The sequence below is a fragment of the Sinocyclocheilus grahami genome, unplaced genomic scaffold (assembly GCF_001515645.1).
Source record: "Sinocyclocheilus grahami isolate Dianchi unplaced genomic scaffold, SAMN03320097.WGS_v1.1 scaffold624.1, whole genome shotgun sequence".
Classification (NCBI taxonomy): domain Eukaryota; kingdom Metazoa; phylum Chordata; class Actinopteri; order Cypriniformes; family Cyprinidae; genus Sinocyclocheilus; species Sinocyclocheilus grahami.
In genome coordinates, this window is record NW_015505803.1 from 571218 (window position 1) to 592998 (window position 21781).

General features: G+C 36.2%; 1 long non-coding RNA gene across 1 annotated transcript; it reads left to right on the forward strand.

Moving 5' to 3' along the window:
• Positions 1–327: 327 nt before the first annotated feature.
• On the forward strand, positions 328–16470 carry LOC107557920 (uncharacterized). Its single transcript, XR_001605438.1, has 3 exons — positions 328–402; positions 5770–5772; positions 16459–16470. It is a non-coding gene; the product is annotated as an uncharacterized lncRNA (long non-coding RNA).
• The last annotated feature ends 5311 nt before the right edge of the window (positions 16471–21781 follow it).

The window sequence follows — 21781 nt, forward strand, 5'->3', positions numbered from 1 at the left end:
AAATACAGTCAACCAAAAATATAAAAGGTTACACTGGTCAATTTAAATAGTCCGTGGTATAACTGGTCCACTTTGTATGCCAAGCACATTTTTGCTCATGTGAAGAAGATATTCTATCGATATATGAACGCGCGTGAAGAACAAATCCTCTACATTATAAATAATAGTTTCATTCAAATACATCATGAATATGGAAACATTAGGATTTGTGCCGAATGAGAGGTACGTGAGCCCAATTAACGCCTGGTACTTTCAGTTTCGCTTTGTTTTGGTTTCTTTAGGTTTATATACTGATACTTACCTTATTGATACTTACCTGGCAGGAGAGACACCATGATCAAGAAGGTGGTTCACCCAGGGTGAGGCTCGGCCATTGCACTCCGGTTGTGCTGACCCCTGCGAGTGGGGGGATGCGTCGGACTGTAGTGCAATTGATCTGTAACGTGATTGGATGAGTATCTACAGATTTTTTGACATGTTTGATTTATTTGTTTCAGATGTATATGGGTATTAGCAAGTCAGTTTTGTGTCAGTTTGCACATGGTTGGAGAGTGATTTTTTGATTAAATGTGTTGTTTGTTCATAATGTGTTTGTATTATATTGTTTATATTCATTCTATATTTATTGTTCATTTTTATTTTGATATGTTTATTGATTTCATGTAAATGTAAGAGATTTGAACTCAAATGTGCTTGACAGTTGTTGTTGACTATGTATCGCCTGTCTGTCTATCGCCTGTCTGTCTATCATCTGTCTATCTATCGCCTGTCTGCCTATCTACCGACTGTCTGTCTATCTATCATCTGTCTATCTTTCGCTTGTCTATCTATTGCCTGTCTGTCTACCACCTATCTGTCAATCTATCTCCTGTCTGTCTATCTTTCAACTGTCTGTCTATCTATTGCCTGTTTGTCTATCACCTCTCTGTCTATCTATCTCCTGTCTGTCTATCTATCGCCTGTCTATCTCTCAGTCACTTGTCTATCTTTCGCTTGTCTATCACCTGTCTTTCTATCACCTGTCTGTATATACAGTATATCCATCCGTCTGCCCGTTTGTCTAACTATATTGTCCATCCATCCATCCATTCATTTATTACAATTGAGTACTCTTTTATTTTGTATATGAGATTACTATTGAAGAGTTGTTACCCCTGTTACTAAAAGAAGAATAATGCAGTTATTCTTATACTTGAGATATTATGAAATGTCAAAAATGATTCAAATATCAAATCTCTAGTTGGAGAGTGATTTTTTGATTAAATGTGTTGTTTGTTCATAATGTGTTTGTATTATATTGTTTATATTCATTCTATATTTATTGTTCATTTTTATTTTGATATGTTTATTGATTTCATGTAAATGTAAGAGATTTGAACTCAAATGTGCTTGACAGTTGTTGTTGACTATGTATCGCCTGTCTGTCTATCGCCTGTCTGTCTATCATCTGTCTATCTATCGCCTGTCTGCCTATCTACCGACTGTCTGTCTATCTATCATCTGTCTATCTTTCGCTTGTCTATCTATTGCCTGTCTGTCTACCACCTATCTGTCAATCTATCTCCTGTCTGTCTATCTTTCAACTGTCTGTCTATCTATTGCCTGTTTGTCTATCACCTCTCTGTCTATCTATCTCCTGTCTGTCTATCTATCGCCTGTCTATCTCTCAGTCACTTGTCTATCTTTCGCTTGTCTATCACCTGTCTTTCTATCACCTGTCTGTATATACAGTATATCCATCCGTCTGCCCGTTTGTCTAACTATATTGTCCATCCATCCATCCATTCATTTATTACAATTGAGTACTCTTTTATTTTGTATATGAGATTACTATTGAAGAGTTGTTACCCCTGTTACTAAAAGAAGAATAATGCAGTTATTCTTATACTTGAGATATTATGAAATGTCAAAAATGATTCAAATATCAAATCTCTATCTATCTATCTATCTATCTATCTATCTATCTATCTATCTATCTATCTATCTATCTATCTATCTATCTATCTATCTATCTGTCTGTCTGTCTGTCTGTCTGTCTGTCTGTCTGTCCGTCCGTCCGTCCGTCCGTCCGTCCGTCCGTCCGTCCGTCCGTCCGTCCGTCCGTCCGTCCGTCCGTCCGTCCGTCCGTCCGTCCGTCCGTCCGTCCGTCCGTCCGTCCGTCCATCCATCCATCCATCCATCCATCCATCCATCCATCCATCCATCCATCCATCTATCTATCTATCTATCTATCTATCTATCTATCTATCTATCTATCTATCTCTGTCCGTTCATCCATCTGTCCATCTATCTGTCTGTCTGTCTATCTACATTTCAGATACAGGCAATCAGATTTATTAATATATTACTGTTTTAACCTGTTGATTTTTTATCACAAGTGTCATATAATGTGAAACAACTGTTTGCCATTCAAGCTCATCATGCATTTGTTATGAATGCATATGTTCGTAAATTTTAAAACGATAAAAGGAATACAATCTAATGAAATAAAGCACCTGTCTTTTGAAAAGGTGAAATACAGGGTGTCTTCAGCCTACACTGAAATATTATAACTTTGTGAGTAATTCTATATGAGCTGTTAAGCCTCACACTGTCCTGTCTGTGTTCCCTTTCGTGTCCCCTCGTTGATCCCGTGCAGGTGTGCAGTGATGCCCCTTAATTAACTTGGGAAGTGTTTAAGATACACGATGTTCTCTCCAGACATGAACCAGATCCTCGAGAGCACAACAAGGAGAGAAGAGTAGGTGGAGGAGGAAAAGTGATAGAGATAAATACAGGCTAACAGAACAGTGTCATGCTCACATAGTACATATGACCTCAATCAAAATCTATGAACACTTTCACAACAATTAATTTGACTTGTAATTAAAATCAAGCAGATTAGGTAGTAATTGATTTTATCACTTATTATAACAAGCAAATGGGATGATGATGATGAATTGTGTGTTCATGAATATTAATGTATATGTGTCAATATGACCCTCCATATAGCTGTACATGTGTATGAGTGACAGCTCTCTCCGGAGAGCCCCTTTCATTCTCCTCTCGTCTCCCGGCCGGACACTACACTCCCTTCCTTCATTGCTTGTCCATCTCGTGGGAGGGGAATCAATTATTTTTTTAATAAGAGTTCCAATTAGTTCTACGCACATTGTACTAAATATAAGCCTTATTGTCATGATCTAATAAGCAGAAGGCCGGAGTTTGACCCCTGTCAGATGAGCGCTGGGTGTTGCGTTAAGGCCCTCATAGCTTTTGAACACCGAGTACAATTCATTACAGAGACCCAGTGTAACGAGACAAGCCCACCACACGTCAACACGAGGCCTGTCAACCCCACTGGCATGGGGAAGGAAATTATTTGGTAACACTTTATTTCGATAGTCCACTTTAGACATTCTATTAACAGTAAGTAACTTTGCAACTACATGTCAACTAGCAGTTAGTAGCGTATTAGTAGACCGTCTGCTTAATATCTTCTAACACTTTCTTTGTCAACTTATTCAGTCTATACCCAAACAGTCTACTCTGAGAGTTAGTAGACATGTAGTTGCAAATTAATGAGAATTAGTTGACAAGTAGTTGACATGTAGTTACAAAGTTATTTATAGTTAATAGAATGTCTAAAGTGGACTATCGAAATAAAGTGTAACCAATTATTTTTACCTTGTCAAGTGGGATCGTGAAAGTTTGTGTGAAATGTGTGTGTAGAATGACAGTGTACGACTGACAGAATGTCCCCTCCTTAGTAATTGACTTGTATGCTCTGCACTATAATCAAATTACACACTTCACCTTAAACAATAACAGAAGAAAGATTTCTTGGCATATTTGTTAGAATGACAGATCTGGGGTCAAGTCAAGTTAAGTCATCTTTATTTAAATAGCGCTTTATGCAATACAGGTTGTGTCAAAGCAGCAGTGTTAAATAGGAAAATAGTGCATCGATAATGCAGGAGGACAATAGTAAACAGGGGTAAGATACTATGTTCATTTATGAGGGGACATTGTTATTGTTATCTAAAATTTAAACTAAAACATAACATGCTAAAAAAGATTAACAATTGATTTTAATTTAAATAAAGCTGAATTAAAATAGAAATAAAAAATTCTAATAAAAACAAAATATACAAATATATTGTTCAAAATATGAATAAAAAAATAATACTAATATATCAAAGATTTACACAGGAAATATTAATTGTTGGTCAATGTACACATGCAGACAAATTTTTGGCATCTCATTATTATTATTATTATTTTCAGTGTCATGGCACGGCTTTTTCAACAGTATATATGTCCAGTTAAAAATAGTTCAACTTTTTAAATATATTTCTAAACATTAATAGTTTCAATAAATAAATACAATAATATATTAATAAGTAATAAATAATTTCATATAAATATTTATATCATATTTATAAAAGTGCACTTTTGATTGCCACACATTTTAGTTCCATCTAAAAGCAGACTTTGCTTTAAAACACTACCCTTTATGCTACTTGCCCTGTGTGAAGGGCGATGGTAATCTTGATTCAAAATACTGCTCTTCAAATTCACAGAAATGTTGTTTACAATACATGTAATGCACACATAAACTAAAAATTGAAAGGTACTTTGTAAACCTTATATTCAGAATCTACAATCATTATGGATTTTACGAACATCTGTGCATGTAAACATAGTCATCTATCTTGACTAGACAGTTATGTTTCTGCATGTTATTAAGGAATTCGGTGTTCTAACAGGACAATGTTCACAGAACAGATCTGCTCTGTTCTGCCATGCCCTGCCCACACAGACCCGCTCTATTCCTCCAGTGTCTTTAGTGTAAGCCCTGCTTCTCACTAGAGCTGCACACACATATATCAGATAAAAATCTCTGCGGTTTCCAGCTCTTTTGAGTCCTGCTACACTCTGACTCAAAGTCTTTCTGCACCACACAAGAATCAGATACTGGCATGAATGCGTGGGCCTCAGAGTGTTCTGGTGCTGCGGCACAAAAGTCCTTTTTTTAGAGCACCTTGACAGACGTCAGCGCTAACGCACACCATATCCATGTTGCGCAAAAGATGAAAACTGAGAATAAATGTAAACAATCAGAAGAGGTGAACCATTAAGAGCTACTTCATTCCGACTAAAGTGTTTCTGAACAGAAACATAACCTTTTTTTTAAGGAAAACATGGTTTGTCTGGTACTAAATTATGACAGTTCAAAAATATATCTTTATTTATTGCACATTGCTGGAACATATGAAAGCTTGTTTCCGCTATTGGTTAAAAATGTTTTTTTTAAGTACCTGCAACTTTTTATCACAATTCTGATGTTTCCTCACCATTCTAAGTTCATATCTCACAATTCAGAGTTTTTCCTCGCAACTCACAAATGTGAAATATAAAGCCAGAATTTAAAGATATAAACTCGCAATTCTGAGAAAAGCAAATGTCAGAATTGCAAGATGTTAACTCACAATTACGAGATTATAATTCAAACCTGCAAAAGAAAATTCGGAATTGTGAGATATAAAAACAATTTTTATTTATTTATACATGATAGGTAGATAGATAGATAGATAGATAGATAGATAGACAGACAGACAGACAGACAGACAGACAGACAATAGATAGATAAGGCCCTTTCACACCGCTTTAGTTCCAGAACTAAATGTACAGTACTAAAGTACTGGGACGATTTTGCACGAACTATTTCCCAGTACCATTTAAAGGGTTGCATTCGCATAGAGAGTGTGTACTAAGAAGTGACGTAAGCCAGTCGACAGCGACGTCATTTGTGCGCGGCGTTCAACAACAGAAACAAAGAACTACGTTAACAACAGGAGGATGGAGGACGCTGTGATCGGAGCTGTGTTTGTTGTGTCATGTGACATGGAATGTCGACGTATACGTAAAGCGATTGAAAGAATGGAAAGGAGGATTAAGAATCTCCAACGACAACTGGCAGTGCTACATTTGTTACAAGTGCCTGCACTTGTTTCCGCTATTGGTTAAAAACGTTTTTTTTTTAAGTACCTGCAACTTTTTATCACAATTCTGATGTTTCCTCACCATTCTAAGAGTTTTTCCTCGCAACTCACAAATGTGAAATATAAAGCCAGAATTACGAGATTATAATTCAAACCTGCAAAAGAAAATTCGGAATTGTGAGATATAAAAACAATTTTTATTTATTTATACATGACAGACAGACAGACAGACAGACAGACAGACAGACAGACAGACAGACAGACAGACAGACAGAGACAGATAGATAAGACAAGATAAGATAAGATAAGATAGATAACTCAATTATTCTTCTTTTAGTAACAGGGGTAACAACTCTTAATTAGTAATCTCATATACAAAATAAAAGAGGACTCAAATGTAATAAATGAACTGTGTAAATAACTTAATTCTTCATTTTGCGTCATGACAAACTCATATAAAAGTGTGGAGGAAACTGAGGAAAAGGTATTGGTGTGAAAAAAAGAAACACCGACTTGGAATTCAAGTGATGGCTCTGTTGCGGCCACATTATTAGCAGTTATTAGTGTGCTTTAAAACAGCATGTACATGTTCTTTACTTGGTCCAGAAATTGATTCAATGGTCAAGACTTTGTCAGTCTTCACATAATGTGATACAATATGTCTAAGTGGGAAAAATAGAAACATTAATGTCCCGAGTGATTTAATCATCAAAATGATCAGAATCTAGTGTGGCAGAAAAATTAGATTTTACATTTATGACGCACAGGTTTAAAAATGCTTCAAATCCACTCCAAGCCACGTAAAATGTCAATGCCATATTCAGCCTAACGCATTATCTGTGCATGCTTGTATCATATGCCTGAGTGTATTTTAAGAGCCAGCCCTAAGTCTGTAATTGCACTTAATTTGGTCCACCATTATTCAGTTACTGTTCCTGCTTTTGTGTTGGGTAAACATTGAAATACAGCAAATTGTTTCACAAAGCGAACACACAGATGCTCTAAACACAAGTGAGGATAGTTAACATAAACACAAATTTTTCAGACAAGGGGTCACTGGAGGAAAGGTCACCACCGGATTGTTGATTCACATGTAAATATATAAAAATGTGACTGTTACTTCCCAGTCTAGTTCGACAGCTACTGTATGTTTGTATTTTCTTGCCAGATGTTATCCATTTACTTCGGGCAAAAACATGCTGCTGCTATTTTTCTTTGAATCATTATAATAATAATGAATAATAAAGACACTTCTGGATTAAAAAAAAAAATGTCTGCATAAGAATTGAATATATGCACAGTACCACACAGAAATGTCTGTGAACATTTTCGAGAAATCATTCAAATGCACCTGAATTTAGATGCCATTTTTGCAAATGAATTCAAATCTTTATGAAATGTTGTTTATACTTAGAATGCAATATTATAAGTTATAAGTCACTGGCTGAGTGTCGGGACGCAAGTAATCACACTACAGAAACTTAAAATTAAAAAAATATATATTGAATGATTTAATCTTAAAAGAACTCTTTTTATCATTTCATGCTGCCATTATGAAAAAGGGCATTAGTATTGAGGCTATTTATAGAGCGTGCTCTGCGCCCAACTCACACTCTTCACGTGAGCACCATGCTGGAGAGCACCGTCTTACAGGTTTCTGAGAGCATCTAAAATCCTCTGAATATCTAGGAAGAAAAGAGTGCTTGAAAAGAATGAATGAAAGAGTGAGTGTTTGGGCTTGAAAAATAAGTTTTGATTATTTTTATTTAAAGGAATAAGTAAGACTATAAAGAGAGTCTCCTGAGAGAGCGACTGTGCGTTAAAAAAAGATTCTTCCCTTTGTTCATTTGGTTTTCTGTGTCGTTTTTATTTTTTATCCTGTGGTCTACCAGTGCTTAAAAGAGAGCTGTCTCATCTTAAAGGGGTTATGAACTGCCTTTCTTTTTTATTTTGAACTGTTCTCTGAGGTTTTTACATCATAATTTATAAGTAATAGGCTATTTTCTTTCCTGTTTTTAACCCCCTCATCAGAATGCTCTGTTTGAATAGGTATAGCAGATTGTAGACTCTGAAGTAAATACCCAATGCTGTGATTGGCTAACACTTGTGTATGTTTGACAGTCTACGTCCTTCACAGGTGGATGCTACTGTGATTTAGGTTAAAAACGCATGAATACTCAGTTACATATCAAACGATAGCAGACAAAGCAATAGTGATCATATAATGAAAACATTTACTCACACTTGTGTGGTGTGACATCGTATCCAACGTGATACGAACAAAGTTCCAAGTTCTTACTAACGCTGTCTGGAACTGGAAAGTTCATCAAATACAGTTTATCACTGGTTTCTTCGTAGACCTGCGTTTGCCGCTCTCGTAATTTACCTACTACCTGCCTGAATCGGTGGGCGGGGCTAAACAAGCAGCGACGTAGAATCGGTGGGCGGGGCTAAACAAGCAGCGACGTAGAATCGGTGGGCGGGGCTAAACAAGCAGCGACGTAGAATCGGTGGGCGGGGCTAAACAGGCAGTGACGCAGAAGCAGGCATGATCTTCTTCAGCAGAGGCGGAGTTTAGCCACACTATTACATCATAGAGTAGAACATTCCACAAGCTGTCGTTTTGGCAGACTGTTTTTAATATAAGCTGTTTTTAGACTAACGAGAAAGTTTTGAGTTCTAAAACTTACAGAATGTGTTTATAGCACAATGACGTCTTATATATCAAAAGATCAAGGGAATGACCATTTTAAAGAGTCTTTTAAATGATGGACAGCTGAATTGCATTTACTGTAGCCCACACACATTCTAGCATATAAGATTCTTCAGCGCTCCAGTAACCTGTTTTAACACCTAAGCACTCATTACTCCCCCACAATGAGCCTGTCTACCTGAGGGAATTGTAACGGTGACTACTGAAAGAATAAGAGAGGCCTGACAATAATCAGTTACTTTCTTAATACTCATTTCTCATGCACATTATTACACAGAAAGAAAAAAAACTGAAAATAGCTCGCTCCGTACCTGAACGAATTTTCCTTTTCTGCTGTGTCACTAGTTCTTCTTGAGCAGCAAATCCGCATTTTATAATGATTTCTGAAGAATAATCAGCTTTGCATCACAGGAATAAATGACATTTTTTAATATATTTGAATAGACAACAGTTATTTTTAAACTGCAATAATATTTCACAATTATACTGTTTTGCTGTATTTTTCATCAAATAAATGCAGCCTTTGGTGGGCATAACAGACTTCTTTCAAAAACCAACCCCAAACCTTTGTGTATTGTGCATGTCATATTACACAATTAAAAGGGGTTATGGATGTCATTTCACTTTGATTTTAAACATGAAACACTAACCAGAAAAAAAAAAGTGAGCGAGCAGCTAAATTACAAATCTAGCACAGCTATAGGACAGCGTTCACATAATGAAAGCACTTCATCTGTATTATTCATTTGTTCTCTGTTTTAATGTGTATAAAGGTTAATTCTGTGCCTGTGTGTGTTTCTGCAATCTCTAAGGATGTAGAGAGGTTCAGGTTTGCTACATATAAAGATATCAGATCCACCTCATGGAGAACAAACATCCAATAAGTGGAGAATAACTGGAGGATGCAGACAGTATTGAGCAGACAAACTGTCACCAGCGTCAGTATGTGTGTCTGAGAGAGGGGCATATACCTACAGTAATGCCTGCTGCATACTAATACATGCTGTGTGTGTGTGTGTCAGCTTAAACCTTTCCACAGAACCCAAGGGGATGTTTTTGTAATGGACCCTGTCTGCTGGAATGGTACTGTCCCAGACACTACATATCCAACAGAGAGGGAGAGAGAAAGGGGAGAGAGGGTTGAACGAGTGCAGGATTTCAGTTTATCAAGAGATGCTGCTGATGTTTCAGACCACAAATCAGAGCAACAGCAGCCATTAATCTCGCTCATCCATTTCATCACAGAGAACGACAAACCACCCTCAACACTGCCGTTTCTCCCCGGCTCTCTCACAACACCTCAAAATATCCACAATCTCCAATTTACCACTGTTCTTGAAATAGTATCCTCTCAGTGAATGTGTCACACTGTTCATAACGCTACATTTGACTGATATGCACTCCTAACCCCGTGTACTGTACTGCAATGTGACATGATGAACTGTGACACTCTTATTACAATCAACAGAGCTGTCTGTACTTTCCACTGATTGAGCCTTTACTGGGAAGAAAATACTTGTAATTTCAAAGACATCATATATTTTTCTTTCTTTTTTTCTTTTCTGAAAAAAAGTGTTGTTTTTTTTAATGAAAAAATATGTTTTTTAAATATGACAACAATTAAACAAAGGTTATTTTTTATAATAATAATTCTAATAATATCATAAGTTTTTAAGATATTACTGTATATGTCATTATTATAAAAAAATACAGTTTCATCAACATATCAAATTTTTACAGAAAAAAACGAAATATTTCATTATTATAAAAAACACATTGTTTTAGCAACACAATATTTCGTTGTTTCCACATAATTCAATGGGGGGGAAAAATAATATGTATGTGGCATCAATGTGCCAGCATAAATAATTTTTAACCCAATAACGTTTTAGGGTGTCATACGGTATTGTTAAAAAAATGACAAATATAATTTACATATATGATTATTACCAGAAAGATGTCATTTTAATGATGTAATATTTTGTTATCATTAAAAATATATATAGTTTAAACAACATAATCTAACATTATTATAGTAAAAGCATGTTGTTTTAGCAACAATGTTAGTATTATGTAAAAAATAATAATAATTGTATTAACAACATATCTATCAGAAAAAAAATACAAAATTAACCACAAAATGTCTTGTTATTATGAGAAAATACATTGTTTTAGCAAACACACGTTATTACTGTTGACTTTACTACCAAAAGACATTTTACGTATACCATTATTACATTAAACATATGCAGAGGCGGACAGTAACTAAGTACATTTACTTGAGTATTGTACTTAAGTACACTTTTTGAGTATCTGTACTTTACTTGAGTATTATTTTTTCTGGGAACTTATGACTTTAACTTCACTACATTTGAAAGACAAATATTGTACTTTTCACTCCACTACATTTCCATCAAGGTCCTCGAAGTAGAAAGTCATTACTCTGTAGCAGCTTTGAAAGTCAGTGGGTGATTTTTGTCTTCTCTAAAACGTGACTTTCTTATTTTTCAGACAGTTTATCAGTAATCACTCTTGGGGCTACATGAAGTGATTTCCCAGCATTTTTTAAACACTGACCAGTTGCAAATATGACAACAACAATAATTTACAACAATTTATTTACAACAATTCAATAATAAGAAGTTAATATTGTTGTATATATTAGACACAATATTTTCTGATTTTGCTAAATTGTGTACATGAAAATATTACCTATAAAGCCACAGAAGAACTGTTGTGCGTCTCCTAATGAAACACAATAGGTGTTGGACTTGAAGCAGCACTGCACAGACTGTTCTGTGTGTGACATCAAAGTACCGCGAGAGTGATTAGACAGCATTTTAAAATGTTTTGTTTTGATGTCAAATAAGTCTTGCTGTTGTGCTTTTTTGTTAAAGCAGTGTTGCTGTTGTAAAGTTGCACAGCTACAGTTGTGTTGCTGGGTTTTAAAGCAGCTTTGATTTTTTTCTTCCTTATCACTCTGTATTTACAGGATTTCACTGCCACTCTGTTCAAATGTGGATGAAGGGCTACACATAGATGTGTGCACACACTGTCAGAGCTGTGTGAGATCACTACCATCCTGCTTTTGTGCGGGTGGGTAGGGGTGTTAATTTTTTAACATTTTAAAAGTTGTTAACATTCTAAAAGCTCTTTATTCCAAAGATACTACAAGCTAATCAGTGTATTCAGCAGGTGTAATGTATTCTAAGTTGCTTCAGAAGTATTGCAAGTATTACGTACAACAATAAAACAGTGCATTGACATAAAAAAGTAAATTTACTTTTGGTACTTAAGTACTTCTAAAAGCAAGTACTTCTGTACTTTTACTTAAGTAAAAAGCTGTCTTTACAACTTTTACTTGTAATGGAGTAATATTTGACCAGCAGTATCTGTACTTCCACTCAAGTAATGGAGTTGAGTACTTTGTCCGCCTCTGAACATATGTGACCATAGACCACAAAACCAGTCATAAGTAGCACGTGTATATTTGTAGCAATAGACAACAATACATGTATGGATATCGTATGGGTCAAAATTATCGATTTTTCTTTTATGCCAAAAATCATTACGATATTAAGTAAAGTTCATGTTCCATGAAGATATTTTGTAAATTTCTTATTATAAATATATCAAAACTTAATTTTTGATTTTCTCAATATGCATTGTTAGGCGATTTTCTCAATATTTTGATTTTATTTATTTATTTTTTGCACCCTCAGTTTCCAGATTTTCAAATTGTATCGCGGCCAAATATGGTCCTATCCTAACAAACCATACACCAATGGAAAGCTTTTATTCAGCTTTCAGATGATCAATTTCAAAACATTGACCCTTATGTCTGGTTTTGTGGTCCAGGGTAACATATGTTGTTTGTATGACATAATATGCCATTATTATGAAAACAATATATAGTTTTAACAACATATAAAAAGTGTTTTTACAATGTGGCATTATTATGAGAAAAAAATCATGTTTTTGTAACATAATATCTTGTTATTACGACATAATTGAGTGGATAAATAATATGCTACATGGATCACAGTATCATTATTTTGTCAGTAGATAATGTTTATTACAAGCAATAAAATATGGGATTATGCAAATGAAAATGTAAGGTGTACTTGGTCACTGTTTTAATGTTAAGTGTATTATAATGTCCTGGTTTACATTGTACAGTGACATGCAGAGTGGCCTATTGCATTATTGCGTTTTATTGCCTCTTTCTTAACTTCTTGGTCTAGTTAGCAATATTATAGTGATCCACCGCCTAATGCAGTTGAATACCACTGCATTATAGAAACACCCACTAGAAGTCAGCAGCTCAGAGACTCTCCAGCCTTCTGTGATTTAAAGCCTGTATGTGTGAGCGCCCCTAAACACGGTGTCCATACAAAACAAGCAGTCTACAAGAAGAACACACAATGGAAACGCATGTGTTTGTGGTTTTGTTGATTATAATGGGTTTTACCGCTGCAGTGTTGATTAGGTGTCATTTCCTTTTCCATCTAATCAAATGAACACTGGATTAGAATAAATCGCTCAAAACGCTTTGCTGACAGAGGAAACGATCATGCACATTTAAAGAAACCCTCCTTCAAATATCTCAGGCAATTAGAGCTCATTCCTGTTGGGGTCGTTTTTAATTAACGCACGCTGATGGATCATTCGTTTCCCACAGAAACCATTAGAAGGTCATTACAGCAAGCCAATGATTTCCTATATGAGCATCCAGCGATGGCTAGACTGATACCGTATAGCTGCAAGTGACAGAGATATATCAGACTTATCATGTGGAAAAACATGCATTAGCCTCTGGACAGGTGGAAACACACACTTTATAAGACATTGAGCTCTGTCACTGCAGCATATGCAGCCAGGGATGAGAAATCCCCTGGGTTATAGAAATATTGCACGGCATCAGGATTCAGTTATTTGTACAGGTTGCCTTGACACAATATCTTGATTTTCAGCTTGCGCTTGTGTTATTTAAAAAAAAGTCTTAGTGACATTTACTTATGGAAAGCTCGGGGACATGCTTATGAGCACCTGTCATGGGTTTCCGTTATAGAGGAAAGTTAAAAACCATATATATATATATATGTATGAGAGGTGTGATTTTATTGACGGGAACACATTAACCTCCTCTTGTTTCTCAACAAATGTGAAGGTAGTTTTAATGATGCATGACACCTCACACCGTGAGTGATAAAGACAAGTCACCCATCCATGCATTCATCTATCCACACTAATGCTACCTAAACACACCTGCTGTGCATCACATGCAACACACAAACATTTTCATCAGTTCATGCCGCTCTTCATAAGGGAAAACTGGCTGTTGGTTCATAACGAAAGATGAGGGTGGAAAGTGATATTGAGGAAAAACAGGAGGACACAGGAAACACTCTTTTATTACCAGTTAAAACAATATTACTTAGGAAATGTGTTTGTATTCCTTTGACAAAGGATAAATAAAGAAACACTTGAAATAATGGATTTGGATGCTTTATTATCTATTTAGTCAGTTTCCACCGTGAAATAAAAATGGCAATTATTGTGGTAATTATTAAAGGTGTTTATATCTTGCAACATCTCATCTCAACATTGTCACGAATCCGGTCCATGAACTTTCCTTTTCATTGACTCTCGCACCACACAAACTGTTGCATAGCACCCCGGACTACATTTCCCATCATGCATTACTGATTGCACTCAGCACGAATTGCACACACCTGTTTACACTGATTGCACCCAGCTGTTTCATATCACTCCCTCACTATATAACACTCACTCTTATCCCTTCCCTCGGCCGAGTATTGTTTCAGCGTTTATCACTCCCCTAGAGATAGCTACTTTACGGAGCCCTTGTCATTTTTCTAGCCTTAGCCTTAGCCTTAGCCCTAGCCCTAGCCCTAGCCCTAGCCCTAGCCTTAGCCCTAGCCCTAGCCCTAGCCCTAGTCCTTAGCCCTAGCCATTAGCCTTAGCCCTAGTCCTTAGCCTTAGTCGTTTGCCTTAGCCTTAGACTTAGCCCTAGCCCTAGTCATTAGCCTTAGCCTTAGCCTTCCCGGTTTCTGATCTTCGCCTGGTTCCCTGGATTCACCCCTTAGTCTTGCCCCTTCTGACTCTGTCTGCCCATCGTCGACCCACGCTAGCCCTAGGACTGTTCTTGTCTCTTGCCCACCATATACCTGTCTGCCTCTGTTTAACCCTGCCTGCTTCATGACCACGTCTCTGTCTTCTCCACAAATACAAATAAAGCTTGCACATGGATCTGCAAGTCTCACGTCTCGTCAGCCCCGTAACAAACATCTCACAACTGTCTCGCAAATGTCTTTCTCTTTTTTTCAGAAGTGTGAGTTTATATCTATAGGAATTAAAAATATATATATTTTTTTTTTGTTTGCACACTTATGGCTTTATTTTTCACAATTTAAAATGTATCTCAATTATGAGTTTACATTTCATAATTCTCAATTTTATTTCAGAAATGAGAATTTATATATCACAAATCTGATTTTTTATTTTTTTTTTTACATTTCTGACTTTCTTGCGATTATGAGTTCATATATCTCAGAATTTTGAGTTAAGCCATTTTTTTTCCTAGTTTGTTCCCCAAATGCATTCACAAAATGAATATTCTATTAACTAAATGCATTTAGTGATTCAGACAGACCCTTCCATCTACAAAATTAGGTCTGAATTGCAAGACGTTAACTCAAAATTCTGCGATATAAACTCAGAACTGCAAGAAATAGAGTCAGAATTGCGAGATAAAGAGCAGAAATAATCTTTTTGATGTTTTTATTTTGTGACAAACACAGGCTTGCACAGATATTGGGTGCAAATGTGAATGAAAACTGCATCACAGATGATCACATCTTTAGAATTATGACATTCACAACAAAGAAAGCTAGGCTTTGATTTTGGTCATTTCTTTCTATGACTTACACTGGCGCAAATATAAGTAAATAAGCAAGTAAATAAGTACATAAATAAAGAAACACCCCTGACCTCAGCATCTAAGCAAAAGGAAGAAAAAGGATCCTCTCTTTCACCCTCTCTCTCTGTTCGTTCACTTTCATAATCTCCTCCTGTACTAAAATTACTCCTAATAAATCTTGTTAAGCACTAAATGACCTGTGTTAAGCCAAAGTGATACATTGAATACAGTTTGTGTTTAACAGCACCGGCATGTGAATCTTTAGAGGGGTTGAGTAAACCATGCTTGCTTGGCTTACAGGTCAACAATCCCTCCACATAATAATGATATTGCAATTACGACGAATGAATGCAAATTCAAGTCCCAGCATTATTTCAAATTTTTTTTTCAACATAGACTTGAAAGCAATAATAGCTAATCAAGATGGGAATCAAGTGTAAGGGATTCAATATTGCATCTACCCTAAGTAAAGGCCATTAATCAGTTAAACATTTCTTGAGATCAGGGTGTGACTGGGTGAATTCTGGGTATTTATGATTAACACAAATTAAACACTCAGAACCACAGTAATCTTTGTGCCAACTCAACACAGCTGGGATTAAGAGATTTATTTCAATCAAACATCCCAATGGCATTACAACAGAAGAATTCAGATAAGGTCCTGCTGTTTTCCATCAGATCTCCACCTGAGGCCAAACTCAATGGTCACACCTTCTCCAGAGTCCTTATAAGAATCTGGAGGCTTTCACAGAACTAGACGGGAACATAAAAACACTGGTCTCGTGAGCAGATCAGGGATAAGACACTGAATACATAAGGAAAATATGCAGGCTCTTCGCTGTTTCGGAATGGCTGGAAAACTGCGGATGAATTCTAAAGGCTGGGATATTTATGTGAAACAGGCGCAGTTAAAACAAGTTGTTAAAAGCAAATGGACAGGTGAAAGGTCAAAGTATTCATGGATGTTGGTCGGTCGTAATCCCGCTTTTATCAGATCGCTGGCGGTTATGGGATGGCAGAGGAGAGAGAAGAAAGTGTCATTTTTACAATGTGGCATTTAAAGAGAAAGCCATCAATGACCTCCACGAGGCATCAGGGACTATAAATGTCAACAGCATTAAGGGTTAATGTGAAAGGACTTTACAGAGTATCACCTGCAACACACACACACATTTTCATAAAAACTGTCAAACAGGTGCATGTGTTCAGGAAACACATCAATTTCTCCTTCTCCGAATTTTCCCGCTTCTTGGGAAACCCCCATATTTCATGGAGGGTTAACAGTATTTTTGTGTACTCACTGTTCTTGTGTGTTAGTTTTGTGTCTAGCAAGCGTAACGCTGACACACACACGCACAAACATAGACGCACACACACACAGGTTACTGTACATAAACTGGCCAGTGAGCTCAGGATGAAGATATTCACATCATTTTACACTCATATTGATTTTGTGGAATAATGTGGCGTCATGTGCACACATTTTCCTGCATGCATACACAAACAAACAAACAAACACCACATCCCTCGGAATAAAAGTTAGATCAATACATCAATTTACATTTTCATTCACCCTGTCAGCTTCAAAACGTGGGCTTGTTCTCTTGTGTGTGTATGGTGTGACAGCATAATGATGTGCTGTGATAAGGAGCAGAACAAAGAAAATGTCTGTCTGACCACTCACACACACACACACACACTACTCCAGCATGTGCTTTTTTTTTTTTTTTTGTAATGATGGTCATGCCGTTCATGGCAATCACATTATCTTTAATGTAGAAGAGGACACCATAACCGAAACCATTATATTCCCATTCAGACATCATAAATGTTTCATCTAAAGCCTGAATGTCTTATTTTATGCTCTTGCTTTTGAAAACTGTACAAATCAATGGACAAGACTAGTGCGACAGAAACTTTAAAAGGACACTCGTCCCCAAAAAAAAAAAAAAAAGATGAATTCATCATGCTGTTTCAGACTATATTTTGTATGTGGAACACAAAAGGAGCTGATTATTTTGCAGCTCTGATTTATACAACATTTATTCAACTTAATTGCATGTTAATTGCAATTAAACAAAACTGTTGTATAGGTTAAATGGTAACACTTTAGTATAGGGACCAATTCTCACTATTAACTAGTTGCTTATAAGCATGCCTATTATTAACATACTGGCTGTTTATTAGTATTTATAAAGCACATATTCTACATCCCTAATCCGATCCAATACTTAAACTAAACAACTACCTTACTAACTATTAATAAGCAGCAAATTAGTAGGCATTGAGGCCAAAGTCGTAGTTAATGGTTTGTTAAAGGGGTAATATGATGCGATTTCAAGTTTTCCTTTCTCTTTGGAGTGTTACAAGCTGATTGTGCATAGATAAGATCCCTGAAGTTGCAAAGACTAAAGTCTCAACGAGAATTGGACCTTGAAATAAAATTTGACTGTTTAAATTTATATTACTTGCAACTACTGTTTTTAAAAAATATATATTTTTACATCTTTTTAAGAGGTTTAAACAAACAGCTGTTGTCCGTACTCTCTATAGTATGGAAAGGAAAAAAAACTATTAAAGCCAATGAGGACCAGAAACTGTTTGGATTCCAATATCAAATTATATTTTGTGTTTAGCAGAAGAGAGAAATTGGCACAGGACTTGAATTTGAGGGTGAGTAAATGATGACAGGATTTTGAGAGTGGAAAACAATACAAATATTATTTATATGTAGTTTTAACGGATTAAAGAGAGTTTAAATGGGCAAGTAGACAAAATTACAGTCTCGCCCTAAATCCTTTATATCTCTCCCACATCTATTTCCATGATGACTGTGATCATAAAATTGCTCCATGTTTCTGCTAAAATGCATTATTGGACAGTGCCAGCTATTCATTAACGTAATGGCTGTTTTAATTGTGGAACATCAAAAAGATGGGAAATCCAACTCACCCATTAACCGACATAAAACAAATCATACTCACAAAGCTTTTTCTGCAATGGATTATCATCGCCTTACTAAGCAAAAAATAAATGCATAATTATTTCCAAGTCAGATAAAATATATTTAAAATGATGGAAAGCTTGTAAATGTCAAAAAAGTAATGTATGCAGCAATAAAGCGATGACCTTTATTATTTTAATTAGATGGGTGATTGAAAGTGGACATTTATGGTATTGCACTAGAAGATAAAAAAGAAGAAGAATTTAATGAGTTATCTGTAAGAACAAGCTGAAAATACATATATAGATATTCTAAATACAAGTCTAGACAACCCTTGATAAATCATCAAAGTAAATTAAAATAGGACTGACATATGAGAAATTGCAGTTTTTAATTTTCCAAAGGTTGACCTTTTGTAATAGCATGCACTTAGAGCAATATAATAATCAATATAGTAATAATAATCTGTATTGTTTTGGCTTCACACTTTATAACTAATAATTTATATAAATCTATAAGATTCTGTGGCTCGGGAGAAAGTATGAAAATACTGTCACAATGCAAGAAAAAATATAAAAAATACTTAATGTTACAGATGATTTCATTATGATAGTTACAGATTTCTTACTGGCTCCAGCATTAATTGGCTCATTGCTCCATGGCTACATTAGATCTCTGCTTTAATTGCTTCCTGTCCTATTGATTTTAGAGCAGAACAGCTTACTGGTTTGCAGATATATTGTTAGATCTTGTTCACCTGTTTTCTGCTTAACACATTTCATTAACCATCTTTCTCTCCTCAGATGAGCCTCCTCTTCTGATTGTCTTTAGATCCAATTAAAAACTTAATGAAATCAATTACAAGTTGTAATTAGGCAGCAGTGGATGATTACAGCAGTGAACAATCTGAAGACCCCAGAACTTCACATGAGGTGCTGCTGTCACTTAGATCATATTGTCTGGCTGTTGTGAGATGTGAGGCACAAACAAAAACATCTCATCCCACGCGCTCAATGAGCAATTACCTGATCGTGGAAAACAATCACATGCCTTATTATTTATTCAGAATGTTCTTTTAATTCTCTCTCTCGATTATGCATCTCTCGTCAGAATCCACTCAACCTCATGCAAGAATCTCCTCACAATGCTCTTTCCACCCCTCCTCCTTCTCCCTCCTGTATCCCACAAATCCAGACAGGCTGGGTCTATGTCTGCCCCATGAATGAATCAATATTTTCAATTCAACACTGTCTCAATTTTCAATTAAAGATGAGTACAGTTTCTCCAGACCGCTCTGAGGGGTCGTCAATCACAGGGCCCCTGCTGGCCCCTTCTCAAGCACATGTGTCTGCCACTCTTTTTATGATTATACTTCATTACAAGGCATGCTTTAAAAAACAACAACACACAAACACACATACAATCTACGCACCAAAAATCTGTTATATTAGGTGAATTAATACCCAGACAGGCCATAAAAGGATAAGCTACAGTAACAAACCATGATACAGTTTTATGAGCTGACATGATTCATGTGTTTATGTAACAATTGGGGGACATAAACATACTTTTAAATACTTAAAATGTGGTCGATGTGATGCATTTTATGATATATTTATCTATCTATCTATATATATATATATTTATGTATGTATTACATACAGTATATTTGTACATATATTGAAAAAAATACTAATATTTTATTATATGGTCACCAGATCACGTGGTTGCTGAATGTGCATGTTATTTGGCAGGTATCTCGCTACTGTCTGGGTGTGTCTGGTATTGGGCTGATCGACAGCAGTAAGCCAGCAGCTCTTTCTTTTTTAGCATGCCGTAAATCGTCAGCAGCTTTGGAGCAGCACTGCCGAGGTCTTCAATAATTAAACTAATTAACAGTGCGATTAGCACAATCTGATGGTGCTGACAGAGCAGCAGCCATGATGGTGAAGTCTGGGGTTTTTTGTCAGGCACTAGCAGAACCACCCGAGAGAGATATAACAAGCTTTAATAAGCAAGGATTAACTTTAGCAAAGTAATTAATGCAAATCCGAAACACAACAGTCACTCGGAATAGAAAAAGACACCTTTTGTTGGGCTGAAATGTGTCTATAGGCCAGGGTCTGAGTATTCCTCAACATATATATTTCCCCAGTGCTGAGAGTCCTTATTTTAAATAGTTGTGTTCCATAAACCATAAGACATAAAGCTGTATGAAAACATGAATCAGTAGGCAGTTCATTAAATATAGTCTGCAAGGGCTGCATTGTTTCCTTGGTAACTGTAGCCTTGACCTTAGCCGTATTGCCAGAGTGTGTTGTTTTCCATGTTCCACGTGCAAGGCCTTCCACTGCTACATGTCACTCTGAATGAGTTTTACGTGCCTCCATCATCATATTGTTTAGAGATAAAAGCCTGTGTTGCATCCTATTTCCCAATACAGCTGGAGGTAACAAAGGTTCAGATCAATACTGAACAGAACAGGCTGTGTACAATCTAACAGGCCTCTAGATGAAGTCAGTCATGGCTCATGTTAGTGACAGCTACCCAGGAGACATACTGACTTAGTAATATCCCATTTAAATCATCTCACAACAATCAGTCCCTTCACTCCCTACAGACAAAGAAAACATAATAGATTTACTTTGATAAACCAAGACAAACCAAATCAATGAACACAATTTCAGATGAATACTATGCATGAATGGACTTTCCCTAGCTTGTTATGGAGTGTCATTTTCTTCACCATGATGGAATTGAAACATGATTTTCAATGGTAATCTTAATTTACGAACTGCAAATGCCTTGAATTTAAATGTGCTGTATTTGTGATACACATTAGAGCTGATGAAATTCTCTCATTATAAGTTGTCTATGAAGTATATTTTCAGCAATCTATGTCTAATGCTGGTCACCATCAGCTTAAGTGTTGGTACTTATGGAGACCCTTATAACTGGCCTAAAGGGGTTTCAGATGAGCATGTGCAGGCAGACGCTGCTATACACTCACAGTTTATCAGTGACAGGAAATGTGCTGCATCTCTAGGGAAGATGAAAGCTAAACTGCTCCTCTTTGCATCTCTCCCTTAAAAACAGGGGCTTCTGACCTTTCCAGAGCCAGAGAGGCGCAGCCAGAATCTCAGCTAACCCTACGGCTGATAGCTAGATTTTAGATGCTCAAAACATTTCATTAAAGA